The sequence below is a fragment of the Phoenix dactylifera genome, chromosome 12 (assembly GCF_009389715.1).
Source record: "Phoenix dactylifera cultivar Barhee BC4 chromosome 12, palm_55x_up_171113_PBpolish2nd_filt_p, whole genome shotgun sequence".
Classification (NCBI taxonomy): domain Eukaryota; kingdom Viridiplantae; phylum Streptophyta; class Magnoliopsida; order Arecales; family Arecaceae; genus Phoenix; species Phoenix dactylifera.
In genome coordinates this window covers 9,371,215-9,387,014 of record NC_052403.1, presented here as the reverse complement: position 1 = coordinate 9,387,014, position 15,800 = coordinate 9,371,215, and positions in this window count along the sequence as shown.

The window sequence follows — 15,800 nt, the reverse complement described above, 5'->3', positions numbered from 1 at the left end:
CTTTGTCCCACAGGCAGTCTTTATTCGCTTTTCTTTTTTGGTTCGGTACGTCCCACCCCTCTCACAACCTAACGTAATTCTGGGTTTCTTAGAAATGGTACCTGCATCGGATGATTTGATTACAACAACAAAACCATTTCGCCTCCCAGCTTCACGATACCAATTACACAAGTCCTCTCTACTCTTGAAGATCTATACATTAAACAATTTATGTAAGTACACAGTTGTAAAAATAGCTCGCTAAACTAATACAAAATTGCACAATACATTATAATACCTCGTAAGTTGTAAATTCGCTTGTGTAATCCAGTACAAATTCTGATCCAATTATACTCGATTCGGTTGTAGCATAGCCCTACATATAAAATAATTTATCACCAAGAATTAATGAATCAGAGGATCTGTTCGGCACAAAATTCAGCACGGCACGCGATTTGGCACCAGAAGCCTTCTGTTCGGCTGCACAGTGCCGAACAGAAGGCTTCTGTTCGGCTGCACAGAGCCGAACAGAAGCCTTCTGTTCGGCTGCACAGTGCCGGACAGAAGCCTTCTGTTCGGCACTGTGCAGCCGAACAGAAGGCTTCTGTTCGGTTGAGGGTTGCCGAACAGAAGGCTTCTGTTCGGCACTGTTCAGCCGAACAGAAGCCTTTTGTTCGGCGATCCAGTGCCGAACGGAGCACGAACCGTGAAAAAAAAAAAATTTCGAAACAAGGTGGAACACGTACCTTTGCGGCCGATTCTTCGTCCCAAATCACTAGTTGCTTGTCCATGCTTCGAATGGGGCTTAAATCTCCTTCAAAGATCGCCTAAACGATGTAAATGGATCGAGGGGTTTAAGAGGGGGTTTGAGGGGTGTTTTTTTTTTTTCTTTTCAAAACGAAACGGAGGAGGAGGAAGGGGGGTGTACTAAGAAAATTTCAAGGGCAATATGATAATTACACTAAAGGTTAGTTTGGGTATTTTTTTTTTGGTTTTTGGGGGGTGTCCTTAGCAATAGGGGGGGGTGTATATAGAACCACCCGATAACGGCTGCAGAAGTCGGCAAAATGGCCGCTATGGTTATGGAATAATAGTGGTAACGGCGTAATGCTGTACAGCTGTGTGGATAACTATACGCGTGGGAAAATATTTCGACCCGCCGTGACAAACTTTTTCCTGTGGTACTTGGCAGAATCCCGTTCGGTTTAACACTTTGCACGCCTGGTCAGCCAGACAGCGAAACCAAGTTGAATAAAGTTTTTCACTAGTGGACAATTATCACTAGTAGGCTGTATATCTGTTTAACTATTTACAATTAATTAAACCATTATTTTCAAAATAACTTATAATATTATTAGTTTGCTGCAATAATCTTTATCTTTACCTTGTGCCGAGCTCTCCATTCACCAAGTAGAAGCTTATATTATTAATATCATTAATATAATTTTTATTTTAGATAATACATAGAGCTATTATATCTATTTTATTTGATTACATATTTTACTATCTATTATATCGGTTAATATATCTGTATAATTAAAATAGAGGCTCAATTTGCACTGAGCTTTTCCTTCACTATATGGATGCTTGTATGATGATATTATTTATGGTTTTTATTTTGAATAATAAATAGGTCTCTTATATATAATCTATTATCTGTGAGGACTCGTGCGGGCGTGTGTTGGGTCCGACATCAGTTTTTTGTTGAGAAGATCTTGGATACTTATATAGAACTAAGAAACCCAAAAATACCTTCCAACTAACCATTTTGAGTAAGATTTTGGGTTGTTACGAATGATATCAGAGCAAACCCAGCCCATAACCTATGTGGACTAGGAGACACTGCAGCATGAGTTCATGGAGGATGACCACGGATCGATTATAATGCTTGTGATTAGATTTGAATGGATTTGAACCCTTAGCCTAATAAGAACGTCAAGACTTGAATGGAGAGAGTATGTGAAGACCCGTGTGAGTTTGTGTTTAGTCCCAACTAAGAAATTCAAAAATATCTTATGGCGAGCCTTTTTGGTTAAGGTTCTGGGTTGTCACAAATGGTACTATAGCAAGAAGTTTGATTCTAGGTAATACATAAAGTCTAGCAATAGGTAGAACTTAAGCTTAGATTTATGATTCGTAAAGTTAGGCATAAGATGAGTATAGAAGAGAGTTGGTTAGATCAAAGTGTGCAGCAAAAGCGTAATGGTTGAGTGCTTTCAAAATCTGATCCTTAAATAAGTTAATTTTGAGGACAAAATTATTTTAAAAGGGGAAGAATGTAATAACCCTAATTTTAAAGGCTTGTGAGCCAGCTTGAAGTGGCCAAGCCCAGCCCGACAATGCTTAGCCCTGCCCTTGGGCTTGTGAGCTGGCCCGAAGAGGCCAGGCCCAAGGCCACAATGCCCTATGGCACGATGCAATGGAGGAGTCTTCTTCGTCCTTCGATTCTGGTGGAAATCAGAGTTATCCAGGCAATCCGAGTTCGACTAGAACTCTAGGATTTCGCTTATTTAACTCCTCCTCTATTGAAAGTCGTCCGCAATGAGTTTAAAAATCATCGTCGATCTCGACGATACTTCTCCGAGTCTTCTCCTTAATTCGTCACTGGAAAGCCTTGCCAGACAAAGGTATGAGTTCTCCATCTCCTCTTCTTTCTTTCTTTGTGTTTTGGGCTTTCGTTCCCATGGATTTGAGCTAGCAATCGCAGGAGTCTCTTCCGAAATAGAGCACCCCTGTTCCGATTTCTTCAACCGGGATTTGGCACCGTTACCCGCCAAGTTTGGCCGGGGATTTTGGTCACCTGAGGTCACCGTCGAGTGGTCAGTTGGGTCATCGCAGCTGCCACTTGTTGCCAACAAGGGGGAAGGATGAAGAGAGACGAACAGAAGGATCCTTCCCTCTTCTCTAATTTTTCTCTCTTGCTCTTTTCTCTCTCTCTACTTTCTCTCTCTAGAAGATCTATGGAACCCAGAATTGGGCCCTATCGACTTGATCTATGACCCGAGTTGATCCCTGAAAAAAGACCTTGAACTGTCTTAGTGTCCGGGCCACCTACTGGACTAAGCACCCCGGCCCTATTAAATGTTTTCTTCTTCCTTTTCCTCTTCTTCCCAACATGTAGTAACCATGTTGTCATTTAAAAAAAAATAATTCAATAATCAAATGGGCAACAGTAAGATTGAAAAGTTTTAAACCATTTTGAGCTTGACTGAGCAATGGCCAAGCCATCCAGTGATAGCTAAGCTTAAGACCACCTCTAGCCCATACCAACCAACCATATATGCAGCCACGGTCAACCCTCCAACTTATATATGTTCAAAAACACTACTATGCTAAGTTCCATGAAAGTGACCAAGAGGGAGTAATTGTATACCATATACCGTGTATTGTATACCATATACTGTGGTGTAGGGTATATCGTATACCGTATACGGTACAAGATATACGATATACTATACATGGTACACGGTACATGGTTTATAGTTTACGGTATACAGTTACTCCCACTTGCTCACAATCATGAAACTTGGCATAGCAATGCATTTGAATGTATATAAGTTAGAGCCTGAACCATGGTTGCATATCTAGATAGTTGGTATGGGCCAGAAGTGTTTTTAAGCTTGGCGATCACTAGATGGCTTGGCCATAGATTAGTGTAGCTCAAAATGGTCTAAAACTTTCCAATCTTACCATTGCCCATTTGATAATTGGATTGTTTTTTTTTAAAAATGACAGCATGGGTACTACATGTTGGGAAGAAGGATGACTAATATTCCTCATTTTTCATGCTATAACTTATGGTTATTACGTAGATACGAAAGAACTTGCACAATAAAATGTATACCTATATATATTTGAGTTTAATTTTGCCTCGAACTCATGGATTGTTGATTTGAGCTTGGCCTGCATTTAGGTTGGGTGAGATTTTCCAGCCCAAGCTCTACCAAGCTCAATGACAATTTGCCTTAGCACAAGTAAAATGCTTGTTGGGGGAGGTAGGGACAAGCAGGCTTTAAGCAGCTCAATATGCATTACATGATGCACTTTTAAATTTTTACCTTCATTTGATTGCTCTTATTGAGGCGGCCTGTGATAACCTAAAGAAAGTGGCATGTTTAATAACTGGTAGGTGTGTTTTTTTATTTTTGGGTTAGATGGAGAAGTGATGCAGAAGCACGAGCCCAAGTCATCCTAGATGTGCGTCATATTTGGATCGTTGCTTGGGTGTGCCCGAATTACAGTGGTTCCAATATTTTCAGCACCTTGTTACATTGGATCCTTAATTTGGGTTTGTAATTTCTTGATTTGTGTTTGATGATTGAGTGCATGTAATTGAGTGCCAAGTGGCAATTAGATGGCGTGAAGATCAAAGTATGATGTGGAGACTATGACTTGGTCAAAGATAAGTTGTCCTAGGAGTCCTAGATTCTCTCCAATGTCAAGTGATTAGGAGTTGTCTATTTGGTTCATCTGGCATTTGGGGAAGAGTCTTAGTTGATTTGGACTCTCTTTCATGCGCCATAAGAAGTCCTAGATTATTCAGAGTTTTGTTTATTGAGTCCATGTGTCGTTTGAAAGAGTCCTAGCTTATTTGGACTCTTAGTCCATTGTCTTTAAAGTGTCCTAATTATTTGGAAGTCTTAGTTGCTTTAATAGATTTCGTTAGTTGATTTCGTTGGTTGATTTCGTCAACTGATTTTGTCAAATGATTGGTTTGATTTAAAAGAGTCCATGTTTAGTTGGAGTCCTAAAATTTTGGTTGTAAGAGTCTATATTTTTCCAACCTCTTACTTTATATAAAGGGGAGGTTGAAGAATAAAATTAGAGAATTAATTTGGTTTTCAATTGCTCTTGAGATTGAGTAGTGTGAGGCTTCTTCTTTCTTCTTTGGTGAGACTCTAAAGGTTCCTTCTTCCTAGGTGAGATGCCTTAAAAACCCTTGGTGAGATACCGAGGTTCTTCATCGGTAGAAGCTGGAAAGGTGGGACTCCTTCTCCTTCTTCATGCCAACTTCGAGTTTTTGAGCGAAGGTGAAACTCTTTCAATCAAGACCTAGTTATCTTCTTTACATCTTCTTTGCATCCAGCATCACCACGCCCTAACTCTAGCCCTAGTCCAATTATTCGCCATTTTCTTAACTTAGCTGCTATCTATAGAACCCAATCTCTTTATCATCATCATCTTCTTCTTTCTTCATCCTTCCATCAATCAAAACTCTAACTGCCACTTGAGAAAAACAAAAGGAGAAGATAAAGATCAGCCCTTTCATCCGAGTCCGCCACATAAACTCCATTTGTACTCCGTCAATTGGTATCAAAGCAACCATCCCACCTCCGACTACGTCAATTAGTATCAGAGCAAATCGATCCACATAAGTACAAGAAGAAGTCATCCCTACTACGATGATCCCTACCACGATGATCCATACTATGACGATCAATACTATCCTTACAACATTGAACGACAACAAGATGATCTGATGGATGAAGTTTAAAATCAAATAGCTGCCCTAGCATGGAAGATTGATGTTGTTGTGGAGGCAGAACTACGACGTCGTAGCTGTGTCAAACCAAAAATTGGGTGACGACTTTTAGAACGCAGCAACAAAGGCACCCCTTCTCCTTGAGGTATTTTTTCATCTATAAGATTTAAAATTTCAGCAAATAAGGGTACATATCAGGAGCGAGGAATGACAAAATTCAGCAAAAAAATAATGAGTCCCATGCCGCAAAGAAAAGGCAAACCCGATTGCTCCAAGTGCGGTGGCCGAGGGCACCTCGCTGATATTTGTCCCACTAAAGATCAGCAAAATTTTGAAGAAGATCTTGGCGCTAGTTCTAAAAATTCAGAAGCATCGTCTGATGATGTCTTTGCCGCTGGGATCCCTTCCTCTTCCCCTAAAGTCTCTCATAAGCCCGCTAAGGTTGAGGACAAGAAGGAAGACAACGTGGAAGAACAAATTTTAGAGGTACAACTATCTAAATTTGAGCCAATTTTAGTTGATTTTTTTTGATGTAGCTCCAGAAAAATTGCCAAGAAAGACAGTTCAGAAAATTCAGTGGAGATTAAACATGAATTCGAGACCAAGTTTGCATCGATTGTAAAGGAAGATGACTTTGAAATTTTAGAAGAAGTGTGATCTGATTTCGAAGTGGGTGATTTGATCATTAATGGATGTCAAGAGGAACAAATTAGCGAAGAAGAAGCAACAAAGCAAATCGGCTATTGCAGCCTCCTGACGTTCACCCGGACTCACATCTTGTGTGCACCGATCTTGCATCTCATGCGCCCCAGACCTGTACCACCCGAGTTAGGAATTTTCACTACGCATCAGCCCACGATCACTTGGGCTAGGAATATTCAATTCAACCCCAACTCGACAGAGTCGAGTTCTTTCTCAGCTGGGGAGAATTGATGTAGGAGCCCGAGCCGAGTCATCCTAGATGTGTGTCATGTTTGGATCGTTGCTTGGGTGTGCCTGAATTACAGTGGGTCAAATATTTTTAGCACCTTGTTACATTGAATCCTTAATTTGGGTTTGTAATTTGTTGATTTGTGGTTGATGATTAAATCCATGTAATTAAGTGCCAAGTGGCAATTAGATGGCATGAAGATCAAAGTATGATGTGGAGACTATGACTTGGTCAAAGTTAAGTTGTCCTAGGAGTTTTAGATTCTCTCTAATATCAAGTGATTAGGAGTTATCTGTTTGGTGCATGTGACATTTGGAGAAGAGTCCTAGTTGATTTGGACCCTCTTTCATGTGCCATGAGGAGTCCTAGATTATTTAGAGTTTTGTTATTGAGTCCATATGTCGTTTGAAAGAGTCCTAGCTTATTTGGACTCTTAGTCCATGTGTCTTTAAAGAGTCCTAGTTATTTGGAAGTATTAGTTAGTTTAATGGATTTCATCAGTTGATTTCGTCAGTTGATTTGTCAAATGATTGATTTGATTTAAAAGAGTCCATGTTTAGTTGGAGTCCTAAAATTCTAGTTATAAGAGTCCATATTTTTCCAACCTCTTATTCTATATAAAGAAAAGGTTGAAGAATAAAATTAGAGAATTAATTTGGTTTTTAATTGTTCTTGAGATTAAGTGGCGTGAGGCTTCTTCTTCCTCCTTTGGTGAGACTCCAAAGGTTCTTTCTTCCTAGGTGAGACGCCTTGAAGACTCTTGGTGAGATGCTGAGGTTCTTCATCGATAGAAGCTAGAAAGATGAAACTCCTTCTCCTTCTTCATGCCAGCTCCGAATTCTTGAGCGAAGGTGAGACTCTTTCAATCAAGATCTAGTTATCTTCCTTATATCTTCTTTGCATCCATCATCACCATGCCCTAACTCTAGCCCTAGTCCAATTATTCACTATTTTCTTAATTTGGCTACCATCCATAGAACCCAATCTCTTCATCATCATCATCATCTTCTTCTTCTTTCATCCTTCTATCAATCAAAACCCTAACCGCCACTTGAGAAAAACAAAAAGAAAGAGTAAAGATCAGCCCTTCCATCCGAGTCCACCACATAAACCCCATCCATACTGCGTCAATTGATATCAGAGCAACCATCCTACCTCCGACTGTGTCAAGAAGAGTGTTCTCCTGCCATACCATACATTAAAATAACACTTGGGTTGTGACTCATTTTCAAGTTCCCTTACGAATTTTTCAAAATTTGTCCAATTTGATTATATATGTATATAGAGAAAGACAAAAGGAAGCACATCAGAAATAGGGTGTTGCAGTATCCTATTTCAAACAAGCACATAAAAGAGCTAAAAAGTTCCAACTAGAGTTAAGCGATGCACCAAACCCTTCTATCTACTTTCTTCTACAAAGGACAACAACAGCGTTGGCAACAAATAGAAGTAGTTCCTCTCAAAAACAAATAGAAGTCCTATCTCCTAAGTAACAAATTTTGAAAAAATCATAAAGGAACTTAAAAAATGAGTCACATCCCAAGTGTTATTTCAATATATAGCATGGGGAGAACACTCTTTTCCATCTAATCCAAAAAAAAACGTACCTGCCAATTATTAAATAGGCTACTCGCTTTAGGTTTTCACAGGCCGGTTCCATGAGAGCAATCAAATGAAGGCAAAAGTTTGAAGGTGCATCATTTAATGCATATTGAGCTCCCTATAGCTTGCTTGTCCTCCCCCCCCCCCCCCCCCGGATGGTTGCTCTGATACTAATTGACACAGTACGGATGGGGTTTATGTGTTCTCCTGCCATACCATACATTAATATAACACTTGGGATGTGACTCATTTTCAAGTTCCCTTATGAATTTTTCAAAATTTGTTCAATTTGATTATATATAAAGAGAGAGAAAGACAAAAGGAAGCACATTAGAAATAGGGTGTTGCAGTGTCCTATTTCAAACAAGCACATAAAAGAGCTAAAAAGTTCCAACTAGAGTTAAGCCATGCACCAAACCCTTCTATCTACTTTCTTCTACAAAGGACAACAACATCATTGGCAACAAATAGAAGTAGTTCCTCTCAAAAACAACTAGAAGTTGTCCCCTAAGTCCTATCTCCTAAGTAACAAATTTCGAAAAAATCATAAAGGAACTTAAAAATGAGTCACATCCCAAGTGTTATTTCAATAAACAGCATGGTAGGAGAACACTCTTTTCCATCTAACCCAAAAAAAGAAACATACCTACCAATTATTAAATAGGCTACTCGCTTTAGGTTTTCACAGGCCGATTCCACGAGAGCAATTAAACGAAGACAAAAATTTGAAGATGCATCATTTAATGCACATTGAGCTCCCTATAGCTTGCTTGTCCTCCACCCCCCCCCCCCCCCCCCCCCCCAAACGTGGCAGAGCTTGGGCTTGAAAATCTCACACGACCTAAATGCAGGCCAAGCTCAAACCAACAATCCATAAGCTCGAGGCTAAATTAAACTCAAATATATGTAGGTATGCATTCTATTGTGCATGTTTTTTTGTATCTACATAGTAACCATACATTATAGCATAAAAAATGAGGAATATCGGTCACTTTTCTTCCCAACATGTAGTACCCATGTTGTCATTTAAAATAAAAACAATCCAATAATCTAATAGGCATCCCCGGAAGAGTGAAAACGAGGCCGTATGTTCCAGGGGAGGCAAAGAGTAAGAAAACTAACAAGGACCCACCAGGAATTCGGACTAGTTGGGTAGGGACGAGGCTATAGACCCTCATCAGTTGAACAAAAAAGAGGTGGAAGGGGAGTCTCAGCCCGGCCCTAAGAATCTCCTCGTACAGGCCGAGCCGAGAAGGAGGGGGACTGGTCACCCAATCATTGGGACCGACGAGCTCAAAGATGAACTTAGGAGGTATGAAGTGCTTGGCTCGAATGAGATCCATTTCCTTTTGGGTGAGGACGGACACATCGTAGTTCGAGCCCGATTAGACCTTAAGCTCAGTTGGAGGTGATGACTGTCAAGCTTGAGGAGAGTGGTCGGTCGACCAACTCCCCTCTGAGGTGTTGACCTCGGCTTCACTCATGGGAAAAAAGATGAAGAGAAAGACAAAGGAGAAGACAAAGATAAGGGAGAAGACAAGAAGAAAGGACCAAGAACCCAAGGAACAGCTCCTCGGAGCTAGAGAAAAGGGACTTCGCCGAAGCGCCACCCAGGAGCTTGGACACTTGAGCACTTAGGCGGAGAAACAAATGAAGCAAGAGTGTAAACTGAAGGGAGGGGTTGCCCTTATATAGAGGCATGGATGGCCCTAATCTGAGAAATAGTTTGGCTACACGAGCAAATTTAGCCATGTATCAGCTCGAGATAAGGCACGGGTGGTTCAACAAGATCGTTGCATTAATGACACCCAGAGATAACCCCGTAATAATGGCGCCTCGGGATAGGCCAAATACGGTGATGCTTTGAGTAGACGAATCAACGCATTTAATACTCTATGACAAAGCCCCGTCCTTGATCGAGATAACAACATGACTTCCGTCATCCAAACTAAAATACAGCTTAGCCTCGAAAGTGGGGGGCACGTGATAAAGAAAATATTGGATGCTTCAATCTCGAACCAAACTGATCTTCCTGACCCCAGTATAAACCAAGGTGGACAACCTCAGCCCCAACCGAGGAGCTGGCCAGACGGAGAGCCGATCAACATGTGCCAACAAGGATTGACAATTTCAGCAACTAGCAGTTGTGACAGTACTGCAGTCAGCGCGCGGTCTGTGTCGTACGCCGCCTATATGGAATGATGGCCATGCCATAAACATACGACTGATCACTAGCACCCTATATAAAGTGATGGTTCGGGGGCCCTCAGGTAAGCTCATATGATGCCATACAATTCTCATCTAGTGAACTCAACTTTGCTAAAATTTTTCTCTTCCACCGTTGCCTCTCTATTTTAACTTAAGCATCGAAGAATCCTTGCTAGAAACTCTCTAACAAACAGACTTCTTACAGGCCATCTCCGGAGTAGATCAACCCCCGATAGCTCGGCTACCTCATCCAGCTTGGTTCCTGCCGACCTCAAGGTCAACTGAGCTGCACTCCGATCTCAGTCCAAGATTTAATGGCAACAGGTAATACCTAATTTTTGCAGTAGTTAGTACAGATGAAGATAAAATTTCTCTATAGAAATGTACTTTTTTAGTAGGATTTAAAATTCTACTGAAATAATATATTGCTCGTTCTTTCCCTTAGTCATTATCTTGGTCTGTTAGACTCCCGTAGAGTTATCGGCAATAGGCACATATAACCTTCAATGGCTTTCCCTGCGTAGGTGGGATCAGCTCTGGAGAGTTAGACAAATTACAAGATTTTTATTATTGAATAATGAACAGATATTGAATTTGCATAAAATAGGATAGCATATTGTCACCCGCAAGGTGTCTACATGTTGGATGCATAAATTATGCTTCTTATGGTAAAATACAAATTTTTAAATAATCAACTGTTCTATTATTTCCATACTACATATGGCATATTCATCTAACAAGCCACGATATTATAAATTAACTATCAATTTATACAGCTACTACTTCTCAATGTCATTTTTTGACTTCTTTTATTAATGAATTAACTATTTGTATTAATTTCTACAAAAAACTTTAGGTTATTTCTATTTGTTGAATATATAGTTTATGAACTCTTAGCTACACAAATTTTGAGGCTAGCGTGCCCGTTGATCTGAATTGGTTGGGCCAAATTAGTCCAAGCTAACTTTGGACCACCTCGGCCTGCACTATTGTGGACCAAAGTTGGCCCAAACTTTGGAAAGCTAATCTCAAGCTTTCATTTGCTGGTCATTGATTTAATTTTGATAGCACAAACCCGCTCCAAATACAAAAGCCCAACCCCAACCGCTTAGATTTCTTTTATTCTCTTGCTTTTTTTTATTTTTTTTTATAGCTATTCACTATATTCAATCAGGGAAATTTGGATTATTAGACTCAAAATATGTTACACCCCAATCCGAAATTGTGAGCCAGGGTTATGACAACCCCCGCATACTCATAAAAAACTCTCTCTACGAGTATGTAAGACATCTTAACGAGATATCATAAACAAGTAGCAAAATAAATTTAAATAACTAACATTCAAATTTTAATTAAATAACTAAAATATAAATTTAATATTAATTATTTAAATTTATTATGTGGCTTGTTTATGATATCGTGTTGAAATGCCTTGCATGCTTGTGGGGAGATTTTTCTATGAATATACGGCAGTTGTCGCAATTCTAGCTCGTGCTCTTAGGTTGAGGGCGTGACAATTAATATGGTATCAAGGCAGATCCGGCCCATGTCCTATGTGGATTAGGAGACGCATAAGTTTATGAAGGCCGATCACGAACTGATCGTGGTGCTTGTGATTAAATTTGAATGGATTTACATCCTTAGCCTGGTGAGAACGCCAGAGTTTAAATGGAAGAGTATATAAAGATCTATGCGAGCGTGTGTTTGGTCTCATATCGGCTATACACTGGATAGATCTTGAGTATTTATATAGGGCTAAGTCTTCTAGCTTTTTTTTTTTTTTTTTTTTTTGCTACGGCTAGCTGGCGACCCTTTTGAGGTGATCAGGTTCAAATTGTGACAAAATAAATTAACCTATAGCCGAATCTAAGTAAGATTGCACAACTTTCAGGCCTAAACCTAGCCCTATCCCACTTTGTAATACTTTTGGCCACCCAAAGTGATGGATTGTACCATGCTAGTTATGAGTTAGGCCAGTACAAATGTACGAAATCAATAGGTATATGAAAAATCTGTTCCATGCTAGTTAATTACCGCAATATGTTAATTATATTAATCATCAATTTTGAACCGTCATATATCATGTCCGCATGTAAAAGAAACCTTTGCAGAAAGATGAGAGAAAAGAAAATCTAGATAGATGTTCACCTCCCTGGAAATATGATGCACCTAACGTATTGTGAATATGAACAAACCCAAGGACAACTGAAGGAATACAACAAAAATAATGCACCAGGTTAAAATAGGCTGAAAAATTCCTGATTGGCCTTTCATATATAGAGGTGTAGATCGTAGTAATGCATATCTTCTATTAATTTAGAATAAAGTACTTGTTTTTTTTTTTGCTAGAGAATAAAGTACTTGTTTGGGTCTCTCTCTCTCTCTCTCTCTCTCTCTCTCTCTCTCTCTCGCTCTCCATGTATGTATGTATGTATGTATTTGCATAAAAGCAAAATAGAGGAAGTACTAAAGGACCCCACCCATTTCATTGGGAAAAAGAAAAAGGAAATTGGAGATGATAATCATTGTACTCTCCAAAAACAAATTCATTCATCTTCCAAAATGCCAATAGTAGATTAAATTGATAAATTAAGTGAAGAGAGAAAAGTTTGAAAAGTTACAAGCCTCCACCTAATACAATCCGCATAAGAACACTTTTTGATCTCTCCACCACATCCACGAGACCGTACTGATTCTTTAAAAAAAAAAAAAAGGACAAAAAAATCTAAAAATTATGAAATAAAGAAAGGAAAACAAGAAGAACAAAAACTGATTATCTAATGCTTCCCTGAGCTAATGGTTGGTTGTTACTCCGCGAGAGATGCCTGAAGAGGTGGCGACGAACCTCGACGAGAATGTATAGTAAAAGTTGGTCGAGTCATCGTCGATCGCGGTCCCGAAGCCATGATCGAAGTTGCGAGAGTAGCTCAAGGCATCATATTGGCAGTGGAATGCGGTGGGCCTTGTGGCCATGCACAGCTGCTTGCTCCTCTTCCTCAGCTTCCTCATGAGCCTGCCAATGCCGCAGCTCCTGCAATGGCTATCGGTGGCCGTCGCAGCGGTGGTGGGGGTTGCGCCGCCGCCTCTAGGACTGGTGGTGGTGGTGGAACCTTGCTTCTGGCACCAGAAGACGCCAATGTGTGCCATCTCTCTCTCTCTGTGAGAGATGGCTAGAAATCCTGGTTAAATTTTGGGCCACAGCTTACTGCGGCACTCTTTTTATAAGGTTACAGCTAGCAAAAATTGCTATGGACCGTGGGAAACGAGGGGAGAAACGGAAGGTCCTGCAGATCGCAAGCTATAAATAAGCGTTTCCGATCAACATGCGAGAAATTCGTTTCCCAATAATTGTTAGGAGCCATGTTATTGCTGAACATGGGACCGCATGGTCAGTAGAAAGGCTGAATTGAAATAAATAAATATTTTTTTTTTTTTTTTTTTTGGGGGGGGGGGGGGGGGGGAGCCCCTCTGAAAAACCCTTCATTTCTCAACCATTAGGTCCATCCTACAAATCCTCTCAGTTCTAGAAGTGGAATTCAAAGAGGAAATGAGAAAATAGGTGTTGGGGCACTCACGTAGTATCAATGTGTATCGAAAAAATGATAGTGTCCATAATATCACCATTCTATTTTCGGGTCTTACATGGAAGTCTATGATTAGCTGAGTAATACTCGACAATCTGATTAACACCATCTATCTCTCATGCTATGCAGTAATCCCTGATTGCCTCATCGAACAGGTGAATTGAACATTGAATTAATGGTGTGCATATTTGTTGATCCTATCTTCAGCAATTGCCCATATGTTTCCTGGTTTCAAGAAAAAATTATCATCCTAGCCTAGCACATTCTAGTAGGAGATGCATGCATGCATTACAAACGCGTTCCTCTATAGACTTGTTTAGTTCACGAAAAGAATTTTTTTTTACTGAAATATATTACTAGAAAGCTAATATCTAACTATATAGTATCGGAAAAAAAAAAAAGTTTTTGCTTGTTTTGTTGACCATGAGAAAATAGAATATTTCAAAGAACTTAAGCGTTTACATTTTGAAAAAGTTATATTAAATATCTATTATGTTTTTAATAAAGAAAAACAGCTTATCTCATTCTATTTAAAAGCTTAAGGATACTTTTTGAAAAAAAAAATTACTCTAATTTTCAGCTAGTGGAAATTGGACTTTTCTATATCCCACATATTTTTTTTTGAAATATAAAAATTTTATTTTTATAAAAAAAGTCATTTTCTCTTCTTCTTTTTTTCTTTGAAACTTTCAATCAAATGTGACTTATTTCTTCAATTATTTTTTGATCAAATTTTTCCTCCTCTTCTTTTTTTTTTTTTTGGTGGACTAAACAGTGCTGTATGTTGGGAAAAGTTTAGGAGGGCGAAATTGTTAAAAGAGGCCATTAGGGTACAATAATACCTGTTCTTGCCAGACTTGTTCGGATGGCCGGCACAAAATGGTCTGAATGTGGTGATGTGGCACCAAACTTCGCCACCATCTGGGTCCCACCTGACCTACCCTGTGACCAATGGTGTATGCCCTACTTTATATATGTTGGGAGATCCAGCTGGGGAAACGAGGTCCAAACGATAAACCATGCACAGAAAAAGACAAGTAGGAACATGGGAAACTGGAGAAATCTATAGGAAAGAATCCAAAATCTTGGCATAGTTTGTTTGCCCTCTTAACTCTTAAGTTTCCTTAGTTTAGATCTGATTACATAGGGAATGAAGTGATAAGATTATAGGTAAATGCCTAAATCTATATGTTTGGTCATGGCAGATAAGGAAAACTTTTTTCTGACACTGATAAATTGAGCTGAACATGTTTAGTGTTGTGCTCTCGAAAACTATAAATTATGAGAAATTTAAGCAATGTAGGGGTGCATAAAAGCTTTGCAACCAATATTATTAAAGCCCTGTTTGGGGAGCTGTTGGCAGTAGAGCTGTTGGAAGTAGAGCTGTCTGAAGTAGAGCTGTTATAAAAAGCTGTTTGCTGTTTGGTAACTACATTCGTAAAGTGTTGTGGTATTTTGTTTTGTGTTTGGTAAACAAACTGAGAAAGTACTTTTGTATGATAAAATTACCATAAAGGACATTGCATAGTATTATACAACAGAACATAATAAAACATAACATAAATTAATACATAAATATACGATATAGTATAATATTATTATAATATAAAATAATATTATGTTAATATAGCATAATAGTAATATAATTATTAGAGTAAATTAATATTTGGTAATATAACATAATATTAAATTATTTAACATAACATATTAATGTATTATGATATAATGTAATATATATTATATTTATAGTATAATACAATAATAAAAGTATAAAATATTATAATTATTAGTATAAATTAATTTCTCATAATATAACATAATATTAAATTATTTAAAGTAACATATTAATATATTATAATGTAATGTAATATAATACAATATTTATAGTATAATATAATAATAAAGGTATAAAATATTATAATTATTATAATAAATTAATTTTCCATAATCTAACATAATATTAAATTATTTAAAATAACATATTAATGTATTATAATGTAATGTAATATAATAT